Source organism: Mustela lutreola, chromosome 8 (assembly GCF_030435805.1).
Source record: "Mustela lutreola isolate mMusLut2 chromosome 8, mMusLut2.pri, whole genome shotgun sequence".
NCBI lineage: Eukaryota > Metazoa > Chordata > Mammalia > Carnivora > Mustelidae > Mustela > Mustela lutreola.
Window position 1 is genome coordinate 122,538,887 of NC_081297.1, and position 15,921 is coordinate 122,554,807.

A 15,921-nucleotide genomic window follows, 5' to 3' on the forward strand; every position below is an offset into this window, starting at 1 on the left:
GAGTAGAGACTTGCACCCCAAGGCTAGTTAAGGCAGGGGTTTTTATGGGTCATTACAAGAAGCTTGGGTGGGGGGAGGAGAAGTTTCAGAGTTTTCTGCAGTAAGCTGATTAGCTGTTGCGGGGGTGTTGCAGGGTGGGGTACTTTCTTGGAACTAAAATAAAGTAGGGGAAAGTTCAGCCCTTGGGCCTGAGATGACTGCCAAAGCTAAGATGGCTGTACTTGTGCTAATGCTAAACCTGGGGTGGGATGGCCTTAATTTTCTCGGCCTCCACAAAGCCTCTTCTTGAAAGGAGAATTTGTGCTTAAATTAACTAATTTATTAATTTGCTTTAAGAGTAACAATGTGATTTTGCGGATGGATCCCATTCTATCAGGTATTGCTAACTTACAAAGTAGCATTTTTGATGTCTATTAGAATGACATGGAGAACTTAGAATAACTCATGAGTGAGGCAAATGTGAATGTTACAGCCTGACTAGGTGCTTCCCTTTCTCAGTTGCTGCTTCTCTTTCTCAGTTGCTTCTTCCCAACCACACCCACACTAAACACAAAACACATGCCATGTGGATAACACTAGGAAACTGTGATAAATCTTAGCTTACGAATGCATTTTCTAATTGGACCCCGTATTTGCAGCATAGGTAGGAAAAGCAGGAACCGAGATGATGAAATTCTAGAACCTAGGTGAGGTTCGGTGAACTGAGGTCCGGAGCCGATGACCAAGAAAGAATTCTTGAGACATCTTTGGTGCAAAATGGTGGTTTATTAAAGCACAGGGACAGGACCCTGGGCAGAAAGAGCTGCTGCCCGGGTTGTGAGGGGTGGCAGGTTATGTACCTTGCAGTTGGGCGAAGGTGAAGGGAAGGGAGCTTTCAACGGAGTTTTCATATGCTAAAGAGGGCCTACAGGGTGCCCGTTTACCCCGAGGCCTTGCGGCTTGATCAATGTTGTCTTTTGGCCAGCCATTAACATCAAGATAGTTGGGAGATTCCTGATGGGATGTCACAATCCTGCTATCAAGCGTCTTTGTTAGTGAGATTTAGGTTCAGAAAAGATTTAACTATATTTACATTTCCTTTTACCTTAGCTTCCTTCAGATTTGTTTATGGAGGGGAGGGTGACATTAGGGTTTGAGAACTGAGTTTTTTGCCTCTGGAAATTGTGCTATTGATAAGGTGACTTCTTTCTTTGTACATCTCTAGGACATTTGTAAACCGAGGGAGACTCCTGTCCTGCAGGATCGTGATCTCTGTGAGTTAACTATTTGCTTTTCCTTTAGGGCAGCCAGGGGTGCCTGAGGAATGTCACACACAATACTGAGGGGAGCTGGTGGAGAGGGGGTGCAAGGTGCCAGCATTTGCTTTGTTCTCAGCCAGCCTCCTGCTCCCTCATCAGAGAGACTGGTAAGCAACCCCCGTTTTAACCAAAGCAACTCCATCTCTCTTTTACATGGGGAGACACAGTTGCTTCAAATACTTTTTTTACCTTGATGAAGGAAGGAAAGAAGGAAGGAAGGAGGTAGGACGTAACTGATTCTATGGCAAGAAACAATTGCCTAGGATATGCCTTTATAAAAAATTGTTGGAAGTTGATTAGTTGGCATTCTTGGATCTAAAATCTAGCTTGTATTACTTTGTAAACCTTTGATCTTTTTGTTTGTCCAAGAGCCACATTTTGCCATCTGAAAAGGATTTTTAAAGAATCAATTACAATGAATCTTTACATGATAAATGAAGACGTTTTGCCTAATTCCAAGGACAGTGGAAGAGTTAGTTATTGTGTACTTTAAAGTCACTCCATTACTGGTGTTAAACTAATGTTATTTTGTAAGTATGTTAATGTAATTTTCTGTTTTTAAAAGAAGTTACACGGGGTGATGGGGGGGAGCTGAATTGGAGAAAATCTTAAAACTGAATCACCAAACAAATGATAGTGAAAGACCCCTCCCCTAGAAGATAGATAGGATAACTAACCGCTTGTTTGCTTTTCTGTGAACCGCTGGCTTTTAGGCGTAGATTAGGTTATTAATTGCGTGATTAATTGCTCTCTTGCCCTTCTGTAACTGCTTGGCTTATAGAAATAATAGAAGACGCCATGATGGCACTCCTACCTTCCCCCTTCTTGTTCCCCCTCCCTGCCTCTCTCCTCCCGCGCGTGGGCCCTCAGAACCAATCAGCTTGTTCCCCCTTCCCGCCTCTCTCTTCGCGCGCGCGGGTCCCCAAAGCCAATCAGCAAACTCCACTAAGGCCTTTTTCAAAAGTTCTAACTGTCAACCAATCAGTTGCGCCCCACCCAAAACTTGTTTGTACCTGTCTATAAAAACCCGGCACCACCCCAGCTGGGTGTGCTCAGCTAGCAGGAGCTGCTGACCACCCGCAGGCGCCTGCGTAACAATAAAGAACCTCTTGCTGATTGCATCCAGTGGCAGTGTTGGATTCTTGGGTAAGGGGATCCGCGGGTCTTTCAATAGCAGATGAAGATACTAATATTAGATGACCTAAAGGCAAAAATATATTCTAAATGCAATAACAGGAAGTGAAACTTGTTTTCCACTCACCCAATTTTTATTTTTATATCTGCTTATACTGAAAATTATTTCTTTCTACACTTGAAAGAATTCCCTTACTGTCTTGACCTTTCAAAAATTCATCTTTCCAAAATCAGGAATGAGGAAGACAGACCCTCCAGAGCACTTTCAGGTCTATTAACTTATCAAAACATTCCATTAGAAACACCCAGACTTTCTCTTTTACAAATCCGGTTGGAGTCTTGCAGAAGTCTTTGCTACAGGCGATCTGGAAATGTAGAAGGGCATAAAGACAAAAGTCAAAATCCATGAATTCCAGCATTTGCCAATATTTTGGTTTCTTCCTTTTTTTCAAGTCATTTTTCTTATGCATATGCATTGAAACACATGTAAAGGCATAAATATAATTTGATTTTTCAGCTAATCCTTAATAAAAACATGCTGAGCAGGCCTATTAATTTGAAAATTCTTGTCAGCAATGTTACTATTTTCAGTTGTTTATCTCATAAAACATTAAGCATTCATTCCCAAAGATACTTCTCAAAGCAGAAATACCTTGAGGATGGAAAGCAACCATGAACACATATGAGTGTATTGATGCCTACATGCTAATGATTGATGAAGAAGAAAGAGCGAGCTTAAGTACAAAAGATTTGCAAAGTGACTGAAAATGGTGCTTGTTTTTATTTCCTTCAAGTTCAGTCTTATAGGAAAAATTAGCTCTGGTCCTTCAGAACCCTTGCCATTGTGATGAGGGAACAGAAGGCTGGCTGAGAACAAAGCAAAAGGCTGACACCCACTTTCCCCACCCCCACTCCTGGCTAGGATATATGTGACAGTCTTTAGGAATCTCCCACTTATCTTAATGTTAATACCTTGCTAGAGGGAAAAAAAAAACTTGACTATGACAAGGCCTCAAGGTCTCTGGTATCTTGTAAGTCCTCTTTAGCATATGAAAGTTTTTTTGAAGCCTCCCTTTTTCCTCACCCCCCCCTCCCCATCTTAGGTAACCTGCTACTGTTAACAACCTCAGGGCAGCAGCTCTTTCTGCCCAGGGTCCTGTCCCCTTGCTTTAATAAGCCACCGTTTTGCACCAAAGATGTCTCAAGAATTCTTTCTTGGTCATCGGCTCCAGACTCCACCCCACTGAACCTCACCTATATTCTAAAACTTCATCATTTGCTTTAATAGCCCGAAGGACTTTTGCATTGAAATTGTCAGAGTGATCATCAGAATATGACACAATTATAAAGTGTATATTATATCTTACAGAGAGTTAGGCTAGATACTCAAATATTTAGGAGGCAGAAAGAAAGACATGGATTCAATGCTCAAGGTAACAGAGCAAAACTGAATCTTAACCAAATTTCCCAACCAAGATGTTGTTTGTTTATTTTTCATTTTTCGGTATTATCTCTTTTATAGGAAGAACCAGAGTCTCACAATGGAAGACACATCGGTTTATGTGCTAAACAAATAACAGTAACTTAACATAAACTCACTTAGAAATGCACATTGTTTGAACTTAACATATTTCAGCAGAAAGAAAATGTAATTTTCTAACTATATAATAAACTTTCAATATTTTAGAGTCATAGACATTTTGAGTGGTATTGTTGGGTCCGTTATCAAAGGAATGAGACTGAGACAAAGTTACGCAAAGCCTTATTCTATGCCAAGCATTAGAAGTTAGGCTGACCGGCCAGGGAAATGAGGCTGAGACAAAGTGAAAGTTATGTAAAGCTTTATTCTATGCCAAGCATTAGAAGTCAGACTGACCGGCCAGGGCTGCCTCCGAAGAGAGTGACGCCCCTTGGTCTTACAGGCTAATTTTTATAGGGCACAATCACAGACATCTGCATTTGTTGACCATTTGTGGCTTTGGCTGATTGGATGTCTCCTACCTGTGTGTTTTAGTAATGGTTACCAATGGCCTCGTTTTAGGTATGTGTTTTAGTAATAGTTACCTGGAACTGGCCTTGTTTTAGGTGTGTGTTTTAATAACAGTTACCTTGTTTTAGGTGTTGTGTTTTAGTAAGTTACCTGGAACCGAGAGCAGTAACTTTTCTAGACAACAAAATGTCTACCTAGGCAACATGGAGTCACTATGGCTAAGTAGGCCCAGGCAGGCCCTAGGGGGTTAACATGTTTTAACGTGAAATCGACCCCAACAGTATTACATGAGCATGGCAAACAAACAGAAGTCCCTTATTTTTATTTAGCTTATATTACTAACACAGTTATTAACTAGTCAGACGTGTCCAAGGAAGTTTTTGTCTCCTGCGTATCAAAGCTAAAAAGAGGAATGCTTTTGTAAGACAGAACATTTCTCTTTCTCTCAAAAAATTGCCATGCACACATGCTTTTTCTTTTTCATTTCTCATTTGCTAGATAAATCCTATTGGACAGTTCCCAGTTCTTAGGCAAAATCAGAAATGTTTACTCCTCAAAAGGAGCAGAAAATACTGTTGGGTCCCCAGTGTTGGGACCCCAGTAATGGGTCCGTGGTTAAAGGAGTGAGACTGATACACAGCGAAGCTCAAGCAAAGCTTTATTTCGCGCCAAGCATCGAGAATCAAACTGACTGGCCCGGGCCACGCCTCTTACAGAGAGCGCCACCCCTCCCTGCCTCACAGACTAACCTTTATAGAGCAAAGGCCATGTGGTTGGCCTGGCCACACACAGGTGGCGAATGAGATTGTAACACACAGAGAAAGCTGCACAATCATGCTAGGTCACATATAAGTGACCAATTGAATTACAATTTTCCCTATAGTAGACATTTGAACTAGCCTATCACCTTGGTCAGAATTGGCACCCAAAAGGCGGGGCCCACACTCCTTGGTAGCTAGGGAGACAGTATGCTCCCTTTACTGATTGGATGTCTCCACCTGACCGGACTCATCCCTGAGTTTGGGCTGTTATCTCTACCTAACCTGACCCACCCTTGTATTGGGGTTTTGTTACCTGGGACTGGTTTCCCAGACTTGCTTTTAAATAAGTTCCCCTGGGGGGCGGGGGACGGCAGGGTCAATTTAAGTTTTACTGCATAAACAACAAAATGGTTGTTTATGGGGCCGCTCCGGCTAAACAGGCCCTTACAATACTATTCCAAAGTATGCCTCTTTGGCATAAGGATTATTTTGAACTTGTTATTATTATTTTTTTAACACAACAGATATGGGAGAATTTCTGAAAACTTCTGAAGATAGAGAATTTACCTTTTTGTAAGAATCATTTGTGTTTCTTTCTCTGTGCCAAGAGGGAAATATAATTAAATCTCTGGAGACCTAAATAAAGAAGAACGGACTTAAATCTGCATATCAGTCACACCCTTGTTTACTGTGCTTTGCCTGAGAACTTCCCACAACTGACATTCCTACCCTTAGTATCTCTCTTTTGTCATTAGCTGAAGATGGTAATTGAATTGTTAATTTTTCTTCAAGTTTTTATTTAAATTCCAGTTAGTGAACTTAACAGTGGAATATTAGTTTCAGGTATAGCATTTAGTAATTCAACCCTTAGGTACAATACTCATCACCTGTTTACCACATCCCCCACCCCCAACCCCCACCCACCTCCTGTATCCACACCCCTCAGTTTGTTCTTCATACTTAAGAGTCTGTTTCTTGGTTTGCCTCTCTTTTTTACTCCCTATGTTCATTTATTTTGTTTCTTAAATTCCACATATGAGTAAAAGCATATGGTATTTTTCTTTCTCTGACTTTCTTTGCTTAACATAATATTTTCTAGCTCCATGTTGTTTGCAAACGGCAGGATTTCATTCTTTTTCATTATTGAGTACTATTCTATGTATAAAATGGAATGCCACAACTCCTTTTCCAGTCATCAGTTGATGGACATTTGGGCTCTGTCCATAGTTTGGCTATTGTCGAAAATGCTGCCTATAAACATTGGGGTGCATGTATCACTTCGAACTAGTAGTTTTGTGCCCTTTGGGTAAATGCCTAGTAGTGCAGTTGCTGGGTTGTAGGGTAGTTTTGTTTTTAACTTTCTGAAGAACCTCCATACTGTTCAGAGTGGCTGCAACAGTTTGCATTCCCACTGACAATGTTGGAGGGTTCCCTTTTCTCCACATCCTCATCAACACCTGTTGTTTCCTGTGTTGTTAAGTTTAGCCATTCCGATAGGTATGAGGTGGTATCTCATTGTAGTTTTGATTTGTATTTCCTTGATGATGAGTAATGTTGAACATCTTTTTGTGCGTCTATTGGCCATGAAGATGGTATTTATGATGACGTTGGACTACTTTGAGTTTTCCTGGATATCTCGCATAAATACAGGAGGTATACATGTTATTAAGCTTCTGTTTCTTTTTCTTTGTCTTTAAAGGGAATGTCATAGCCAAGGTCCTAGAAGGGTAGAGAGAAAATTATTTTTCCTCTCCTATATTCCCTTCTATCCATTATTTATATGAAGTATCATTTAGCATGACTATGCCTTTCGTTCTTCCCTCCCAGATATAGCTTTCAACTGGAATTTAATTTAAACTAGAATAAGGTTACATTTTTAGTATCATGTAAAAAGACCAAATTGAAAAATTATGGTGTTTTTTTCCCCTGATTTATACTGAAGGGGTTCAGAACAAGTTTCCCCAAAATGTGCCACTTTGGTATTTGAACTAATTTGAGCTGAAGGTAACTGAGATCTTGTGGGCTCAAGAGAAAAATTTTCCCCCTCCCTTAACTACCTAGAAGAATCTAAATTGGAGTCTTTTCCAGAAAGAGAATTATTACCAGAGATAAACTTTATCTGAATGACCCATCTATAGGGCAAGGCAAACATCTAATTTCCAAACATTTACTTCTCTTCCTCTTGCTCTGTGATGTGCCCTTTTTTCCTTTGAAGCTCCAGGTACCCATTTCATTCTTTAGCTCAGAATGGCACATATACCTTATTTTACCTTTCTGCCTTTGAACCTCTCATGTATGTGAGGTACCCATACACAAAACTAAATTTTTTTCCTGTTAATCTGTTTTATGTTAATTTGACTGTTAGACCAGCCAAAGAACTGAGCAAGGATGAATAAAATTTTTTCCACCCCATTAATACGATTTTCAAAGAAAATAACTGCAAATAAAATGAAACAGCCTGGTTAAAAAGAAAAAAGAAACAGAACAAAAAGAAAAAGAGAAATAGGGATGAGTATGGTGATTTGACTCTCCCTTATTTCCTGCTACCTGAGCCCATGGAGCCGTCCTATTTCATATCTTTCTGACACTTGGTTTTCCATTAGTTAGATTTTTCTATGTTACCTGGACTACCATCAGCTCTTCTAATGAATCTTTATTTTGAGCCTAAGTAACCTCTAGAGCTATTCTTCTGCTCACCATAAAGAACACTAATAGGGACAGGGATTACATCACTTTATCAATAAAATACTTCAGATAATGTATTAAACATTGTACCACAAAAATGTTATTTTCTAAAAACTAGATTGTTAACCTTAAAAAAAAAAAAAAAACCTGCCAGTTATTTTGCCAGCAAAGAGTGGTTTATTCAGGAATAAAAAGAATTGCAATCTGAGACAAAGAGGCTACAGCAAAACCATAGGTAAATCTGATAAACAGAGGAGAGGCTTTTTTTTTTTTTTTTTTTTTTTTTTTTTGAGGAGAAAAGAGGTGAGCTGGTAAGGCTGTTGTAAACTGAAAGTCTGTTGGAATAGGGGGTTTGAAGTAGGGTGGCTTTTCATTGGTTCATCTGTAGCCCATGGAAGTCAGGGAATCCTCTCTTCCTCCAGCTGGAATAGTAGAGTGGTATACACAGGCAAGGTCAAGTCTGTATAAAGTCAAGCCCATCTCTTCCTGTTTGGTCTGCATCAGACTAGGAGTGGCAGGGTATCAGAGTTCTCACTGCCCAAATCTCCTGATTCCATTTTAGGAACATTTCCAATTATTTTCAGAATATCATAGGTAAAACTTTATATTAAACCATATCCAGCACCTTAAGAATAAACTGCACTTCAACTTGAAGGAACAAATGCAATTTTCCTATGAGAAATGATGTATTCCATATACTTTATGCTACAGGCTTAATTATAACTGACTTTTGAATTCTGAAGGGATTTAGAACAAATTTACCCAAAATGTGTCATATAAGCATGTCCACTATTTTGAGCTGAAGGTAATCAAGACCCAGAGGATTTAAGAAAAATTATTACCTTTCCTTAAACCACCTAAAATCATTTAGGTCGGGAGCCTGGCTCAGAAAGAAGGCTATTACCACAGGATAACTTTTTTATCTGAATGACCTATCTGTAAGCAGGGCAAACATCTAATTATCAAACATCTGCTCTTGTTGTCCTATGAATCACCCTCCTCCCTTTTGAAGCACCAGCCTTTATCCTATTCCTTAGCTGAAGATGGCATACAAACATTAATTGTCCAACTTGTCCTTGGGTCTCTTATTATAGGGCCCTTGTATAGTGACAAATTGTTTTTCTCTATTTAATATGTCTTATGTTAATTTGATTTTTAGAGCAGCCGAAGAACCCAAACTGGTAAAATACTTTTTTTCTTCCCCCTTCCCAATAGCTTAAAATTAGAAGACATGTGCCTTTCCCCTCTACTATGTCTTTAAAAACAGACTAGAGTAAAGAGAACAGCATCCCTGTTAGTTCTGTCAAGATTAGAGGTTAGTGTTAACTCTACTTCTTCTTAAAACAAGACAAAAAATAATAATTTTTAAAAAAGCTATAGAGAAAGGACATGAAGTCTTTAAGGATTTCTAGGTTGAAAAGTGGTTATAATCCTGATTCCTTCTAGCCTTTTGGCTTTGACATTATCAGAGCAGCTGAAAATATGCTTTTCATTAAGGGGACAAATGATCAATTATCAGAACTTAAACTATTAAATTAAATATTAGCAGCCTTGGCACATTTTTTAGTGATGTGAATAGTAAAAAAAATAATTAAAGTCCTATTTTAGTTTAATGCTTTCTGGCAAAATCAACACAGCATAAGTGGATTGAGACTTAGAAAAATGAAATTTGATTTTAACCTAATACTAATTGGCGAGGGGTATTTTTTTTCCACCCCTTCTTCAACTTCTGTCCCTTGTCACTGCTGAGATCCTCCTCACTTCCCACCCCCATCCCCAATAATCACTCAGAAAAATGAGGAAACTATCTTGTAGCTCATGAAAGCATGTCTCTTTCTTGCTATCCTAGGGATTGGGGGAAAGCTATGTACAAAATCTGTAACATGAAATATGTATTTCCAAGCATAACTGATTAGAAAAAATTTCATGCAGATTTGTGAAGTTTGGGTTCATTCATAGTCCTTTTCTCTAAAAGTGAGTGTTTTAGGGTGCCTGGGTGACTCAGTCGGTTGAGCATCCAACTCTTGATTTCAGCTCAGGTCATGATCCCTAAGTCGTGACATCAAGTCGTGCATTGGGCTCCACATTCAGTTCAGAGTGCTTGAGGATTCTCTCCCTCTCCCTCTGCCCCTACCCACACTTGCATGCTCAATCTCTCTCTCTCTCCCTCCAATAAATAAATATTTTAAAAGTAAATAAAAGGGTGTTTTGATACCTGCTTGCCACTTTCGGGGAAATTTATTAATAAAATATGTGATTTTCTTTGTTTTGCTAAAATATTGAATTTTTCAATATTTCAGTCACTTAACAAATAAGTTTTTAGTTAATGATACAAATTATAATATACCATTTAATATATCACATATCACACAGGATAATTTTATGAGCATATGAAGTTATTTAGTTCATCACTTATACTTTAAATTAATAAAAAGGACTTTATACTTCTAAGAAAAAATTTAAAATGTAATAATAAAAATAGTTCATTACTTCCAACAATTTCCTTTTTTAAAACATTCCCACTGCTCCTTCGTACCAGTTTTAAAAAGTGGTGAGATTTTATAAAGTATACAGATGTAGTTTAAAAATGCAATGGAAACTTGAACTGATACTAAAATGTAGTAATTTACAAAATGTTCTCACATGCATTCTACTTTCCTCACTGCAATATTCTAGGCACTGAATTTCCAAAGATGATTGGACCCCTTCTCTTCCTCTGAAGAAATGAAGAGTTAGTGAGAACTATAGGAGCCCTGTGATTCCAATTATCTCAGTCCATTTTGCAATGCTGTCAGCAATTCTTTTACATCACTCTACCCCTGGGATTCTCCAAGGTTCGTTGCAACAGTTATGAATCTCCTCAAGCCCTTTCACTCACAGCAGATAAGGATGCCTCACATATTTCAGAGTTGGAGCCACGAAAAGGTCAGCTTCTCTCAATGCTCATGTGTGCATCAAGACTTTCTTCTCTTAACTCTAGAAGGAGTCTCCTTTCTTTCCATACCATACCATATTTTTTATATTATTTTTGATCTCTCTTTATTTTATGGCTTTTTACCTTCCACTTATATCATCTGAACTACTGTTTTGGTTATAGCTGCTTCATTCCCAGTGTGTTATTTGAGGTTTCTCTTGACCCTCACTCAGTCTCTAAGCAGGAGGGTTATTGGTGTGGGTGAGAACAAACTAGAGTTATCAGGCACACTCACTTAGACTGTGGTGCTAAGTAGGATGTCTTTTTAGGAATGCAGGATTGAACAATGTGCTCCTCATGCAGGTGCTGTCTTTGGGTAGTGGTATGGTGGCATTGCCGCTCTCCTCTTCCCCTGCTCTCTCTCATTCTTGTCTTCCCTCCCCACTTGCTTCTCCTCCTCCCCCTTTCCCACTTCCCCTCCTTCTCTACATCTCCTTCTTCTATCGCTTCTCTTTCTTATTGAAGTAGGGCTTTTCCAAGTCCCCTATTACGGTTGTTATACTTTGCTTTCAACTGCTGTGACAATGTACGTCTTGTGTCTTCTCCTGATTGAAATTATATACTTGCCTTTAAAAAGCTGCTAAGTAGGACTAGGATAGGCCCCTGGGAAAGAAAATATGTATCAGATCACCTAAAATTACTCAAGAAAATACCTTTGACTCAACTCTGTTGTCCTACTCACATTTTCTATCCATAGTTAGAGCCAAATCTGAGCTAATAGGTTTGATTACGGAACCTCCATGTTTAGCCTCTATGCTCTGCTTTATAGGTACCTGATTAAGAATGTTGGGATTTGGGTCATCATTACTCTCTCTCTCTCTCTTTTAAATTGAGTATCTAGTATAGTTTTTCCATTTTAAATGAAAATATATCTAGGGAATAAGATTAGGGGCAGCAAACTCATGCAGAGACCTCAAACTGGAAGAATACTTGTTCTTCCTGAGGGTAAGTACTCTATGCTTAGAGCCTGTGTATATCACTGAGAAGAGATCCCCAGTGATAGTCTGATATTAACATGGATAAAACTTGTTTCTGGCACTAAAGAAGGCTTGATTGACAACTCCATGTTCTAACAGGCTTTCACTAATCATAGAGAAAGCAATTTCCTTATGTAGAAAGAGAACAGTATTGGCATTTGCATAAAATCATGAGCAAGAATTGATTGGGAGCCAAATTCTTATGTAATAAACACATATATATTCTTTAAAAGTACTCTATGCTTACTTAAAAAGAAATCTGTAATAATAATCTAATAATACAATAAGTAAGACACATTAAATACTTAAAATGTGCCAGCCACAACAAACCTATGAGACAGGAATAATCATTTTTTGTCACTGTATATATAAATGAACTAAAGCACAAAGTAGTTAAGTGATATTTGAACACAAGATGCGGAACTCCAAAATCATACCTTTAACTATTATATACTGCCTTCTTCAGCAATAGAAAAAATAGATCCAGAATCCAGTCATAATGTCCTCTATTATTACCAATATTCTCCCCGCCATAAAATGAAGTCAATTCATGATTGATTAATCAATTACAGAAGTCTTTTTCACTTTACTCGAGTTCCCTCTCAAGCTATTATCTTTATATTTATGTATTATCTTTATATTTATGTATATTTTCTGTACTCTTTCTCAGCATCTGTTTACTACTTAGCCAATTAAAACTTGAATTTTGCTTCAACTATAATACCAAAATATTATGTCAAGGCTACAGTGTCCTTGATTTTTGTACTTTGGAAATCTTTTTCATTTTTTTTCATCTATTAGTATCACTGGAACATTTGGCTCTTTATCTATACCCATCTTCCCCCTCCTCCTTCTTAAAACTTTCTTTTTATTAATTCTCTCACTACTTTCCTTTTTTTCTGTAAGTTTCTTTCTCAGAATCCTTTGTTGGTGTCTCATCTTTAGGTTAGCTCTTACTGCTGTCCTCTTATCAATTAAAATAATCTTTTTTATTTTATTTTATTCTTTTTTTAAAGATTGTCATTTATTTACTTGACAGAGAGAGAGAGAGCACAAGTAGATAGAGCCACAGGCAGAGAGAGAGGGAAAAGCAGGCTTTCCACTAAGCAGGGGCCCCAATGTGGGGCTTGATCCCAGGACCCTGGGATCATGATCTGAGCTGAAGGCAGCTGCTTAACAGACTGAACCACCCGGTCACCCCTAAAATAATCTTTTTAAAATCATTCCAGGGGCGCCTGGGTGGCTCAGTGGGTTAAAGCCTCTGCCTTCGGCTCAGGTCATGATCCCAGGGTCCTGGGATCGAGCCCCGCATCAGGCTCTCTGCTAAGCAGGGAGCCTGCTTCTCTCTCTCTTTCTCTCTCTCTCTGCCTGCCTCTCTACCTACTTGTGATCTCTCTCTCTGTCAAATAAATAAATAAAATCTTAAAAAAAAATAAAATAAAATCATTCCATTTTCTTGCATGACCTGAACCAAGTTGATGGTTGCAAATACATATTTCCAGTTAGATGTTTCTCTTGGGCATCAGAATCATATTTATAACTATCATGGTGGCATCTAAACTTGAATATCCCACAAATGCCTTGAAAATGAGCACATTCAAACTACTCATTATCTTCTGCTGCCATACCCCACCTCTTCCCAGGTTTGTATGGGGCTTTCTTAGTTAGTGGTACTGTGAACTGCATAGATTCCAAAACCAGAGTCTAACTCCTCCTCTTCATCCTTCTCCACACCAGTCTCATCACATCCTGTTTAGAAGTACTTGTGAGGACAGTATTTTCTCATAATCAGATCCCTCTTTTACCACCATTTCTACCCCTCCCTCCGTGGATGATCTCACTTCAAAGTCAGCAAGTTTCTTTTTAACTGTTCTACGTTTCTCCTGTCAACTTCAGCCTCACCCCCATTTCTATCTTTTGACCTTGATGCTTCCAGAATAAGCATTTGCAAAAACTTAATTGAGCTGTCACTTTTTTTCTGCAAATGTCCTCATTGCCTGTAAGGTAAAATCTAAGATCTTTATCAAACATTAGTGCTCAGCTCACTTGGCTTGTTAAGATCTTTCAGAACTCAGAGCATTTGAGTTCAGAAATGCTAATACATCGGAAAATAAAACTCTTACTTCCCCACTTTGGTTTAAGTTGGAAGGAATAGACTGCAAAGCACTTCCATAGTCGACTACATTTGGATAACTTAAGGAAATCTGTAGACTACCCCACTACCTCTGAGGGAAGGAAAACTTCCATTTACCTTCTTAGCTTCTGTGGCTGGCCTAAGAATTAAACTGGCGTAAGACAGATTAGTTGGAAAGAAAACATACACATTTTAAAATTTATTTATTTATTTATTTACTCATTCATTCATCCAGTCATTGATTTTTATGTGTATACAAGTCTTCAGAGCGAAAATGAAACCTAAAAATCTCAAATGTTTGTGTACTTGTGTACCTTTTTACACAAGGAAGAGTAAGTCATGGGAAAGTGACAAGACAAAAGGGCTTGAGTGAGGGGCAGTAAATTGTGGTTCAGTGACTAGGAAATCGATGAGGGGGTAGAATTAATGAATGATAAGTGTTACTTTCGTAAGTTTGTTTGCACAGGTCCATTGGACTCCCAGTCTCTGGTGATAAGATTATTTTGCCCTTCCTGATACACGGAGGGCACCTTTCTCATGGGAAATTTTATGTCCTACTGTTAGATTGAAAACATTAGGTTCCTGCATCTGCTGTTTCTCAAGCATCTTCAAAATAATCAAAATGCCAAAGAGGTATATTTTGGCATGGTCTAAATCCCTTCACTTAGATCATTCAGGAAGTTTTATACTTATACTTGGTCTTTATTATTCCATATCAATTCTCAGATTCAGTTGGGGTTTTTGTAAGCCTTTGCGATTAAGCATGAAAATCCCTGTTGATGAACCACACATACATTTATCATTGCAGTAGCCCCAGAATGCTATTTCCTATGGCTGCTAGGGTGAGGCTGGCTGTCAATCATCTACTAAAGGCGTAAAATTATATGGTTGAATTCGTTAATCTAAACCATTCAGAGGCCTATCATTGATGACTGTTTATTCAGCTTAGAGCCTTTGTAGCAATCTTGACTAAAGTACATATCCTTCATGCAAAACCTCAGTAAAAAATGGTTTCCCGGGGTGCCTGGGTGGCTCAGTGGGTTAAACTTCTGCCTTCCGCTCAGGTCATGATCTCAGGGTCCTGGGATCGAGCCCTGCATCCGGCTCTCTGCTCAGTGGGGAGCCTGCTTCCCCTTTCCCTCTGCCTGCCTCTCTGCCTACTTGTGATCACTCTCTCCCTCTCCATCAAATAAATAAATAAAACCTTTTTTTTAAAAAAAAAAAAACTGGTTTCCCGGACCTTCTACTCTAACCTGAGTCTTAATCTCTACCTGTATTCTCTAACCAGAAATCAAACTTCTAATTGCATCTATCTACCAAAATTCACCCCTACTTATTTTTGTTATGAAACATTTCTCTTGGGCAGAGTTATTGGACTCCTATTTTTTTTTATTATTCTGTTATTATGTCTAGTAAGGCAATTATGACTTTGTATTTTGATAAGCTGCTTATGTGTCTGTCTCCCACCCTAGATGCCCTTTGGGTACCCGAAAGATTAACTCTGTGTCCTTTACATCTCTTTATCTTCAGGGCATAGGATAATCCCTGGGACACTGGAGATACTCAGTATTTATTTAGTAGGGGAAAAGAAGAAGAACTGAATTATTGAATACATGAATGAATCAAAATGAGCTGGTATGGTATGTTTACTATTATGGCACTTTAGAGCTAAGCACTGCTGTTTATAGATGGCTTTACAGTGTTTGAAAGCTCTCTCGAAGGCACTTGCTATTCATAACCTCACCATGAGGCAGACAGAGCTGATATCATTGGTCTCATTTTAGATATGAGGGCATTGGTTTTCAGAGCTAAAGAGACTAACTTGAGATGATATAAAATTAGACCAGAACCCAAATCTCCTGACTTCATGAATAGCAAAACATAGAGTGACCTTATGGTTGATTTTATCTATCATTTATGGAAATTAAGATGTCTACCATGAAATAAGGTGAACTATCCATCCTTAAT

General features: G+C 38.6%; 1 long non-coding RNA gene across 1 annotated transcript; it reads left to right on the forward strand.

Annotated features, from left to right (window-relative positions):
- Positions 1-3,373: 3,373 nt before the first annotated feature.
- On the forward strand, positions 3,374-15,569 carry LOC131837998 (uncharacterized). Its single transcript, XR_009356403.1, has 3 exons — positions 3,374-3,463; positions 10,545-10,793; positions 15,484-15,569. It is a non-coding gene; the product is annotated as an uncharacterized LOC131837998 (long non-coding RNA).
- Positions 15,570-15,921: the final 352 nt, after the last annotated feature.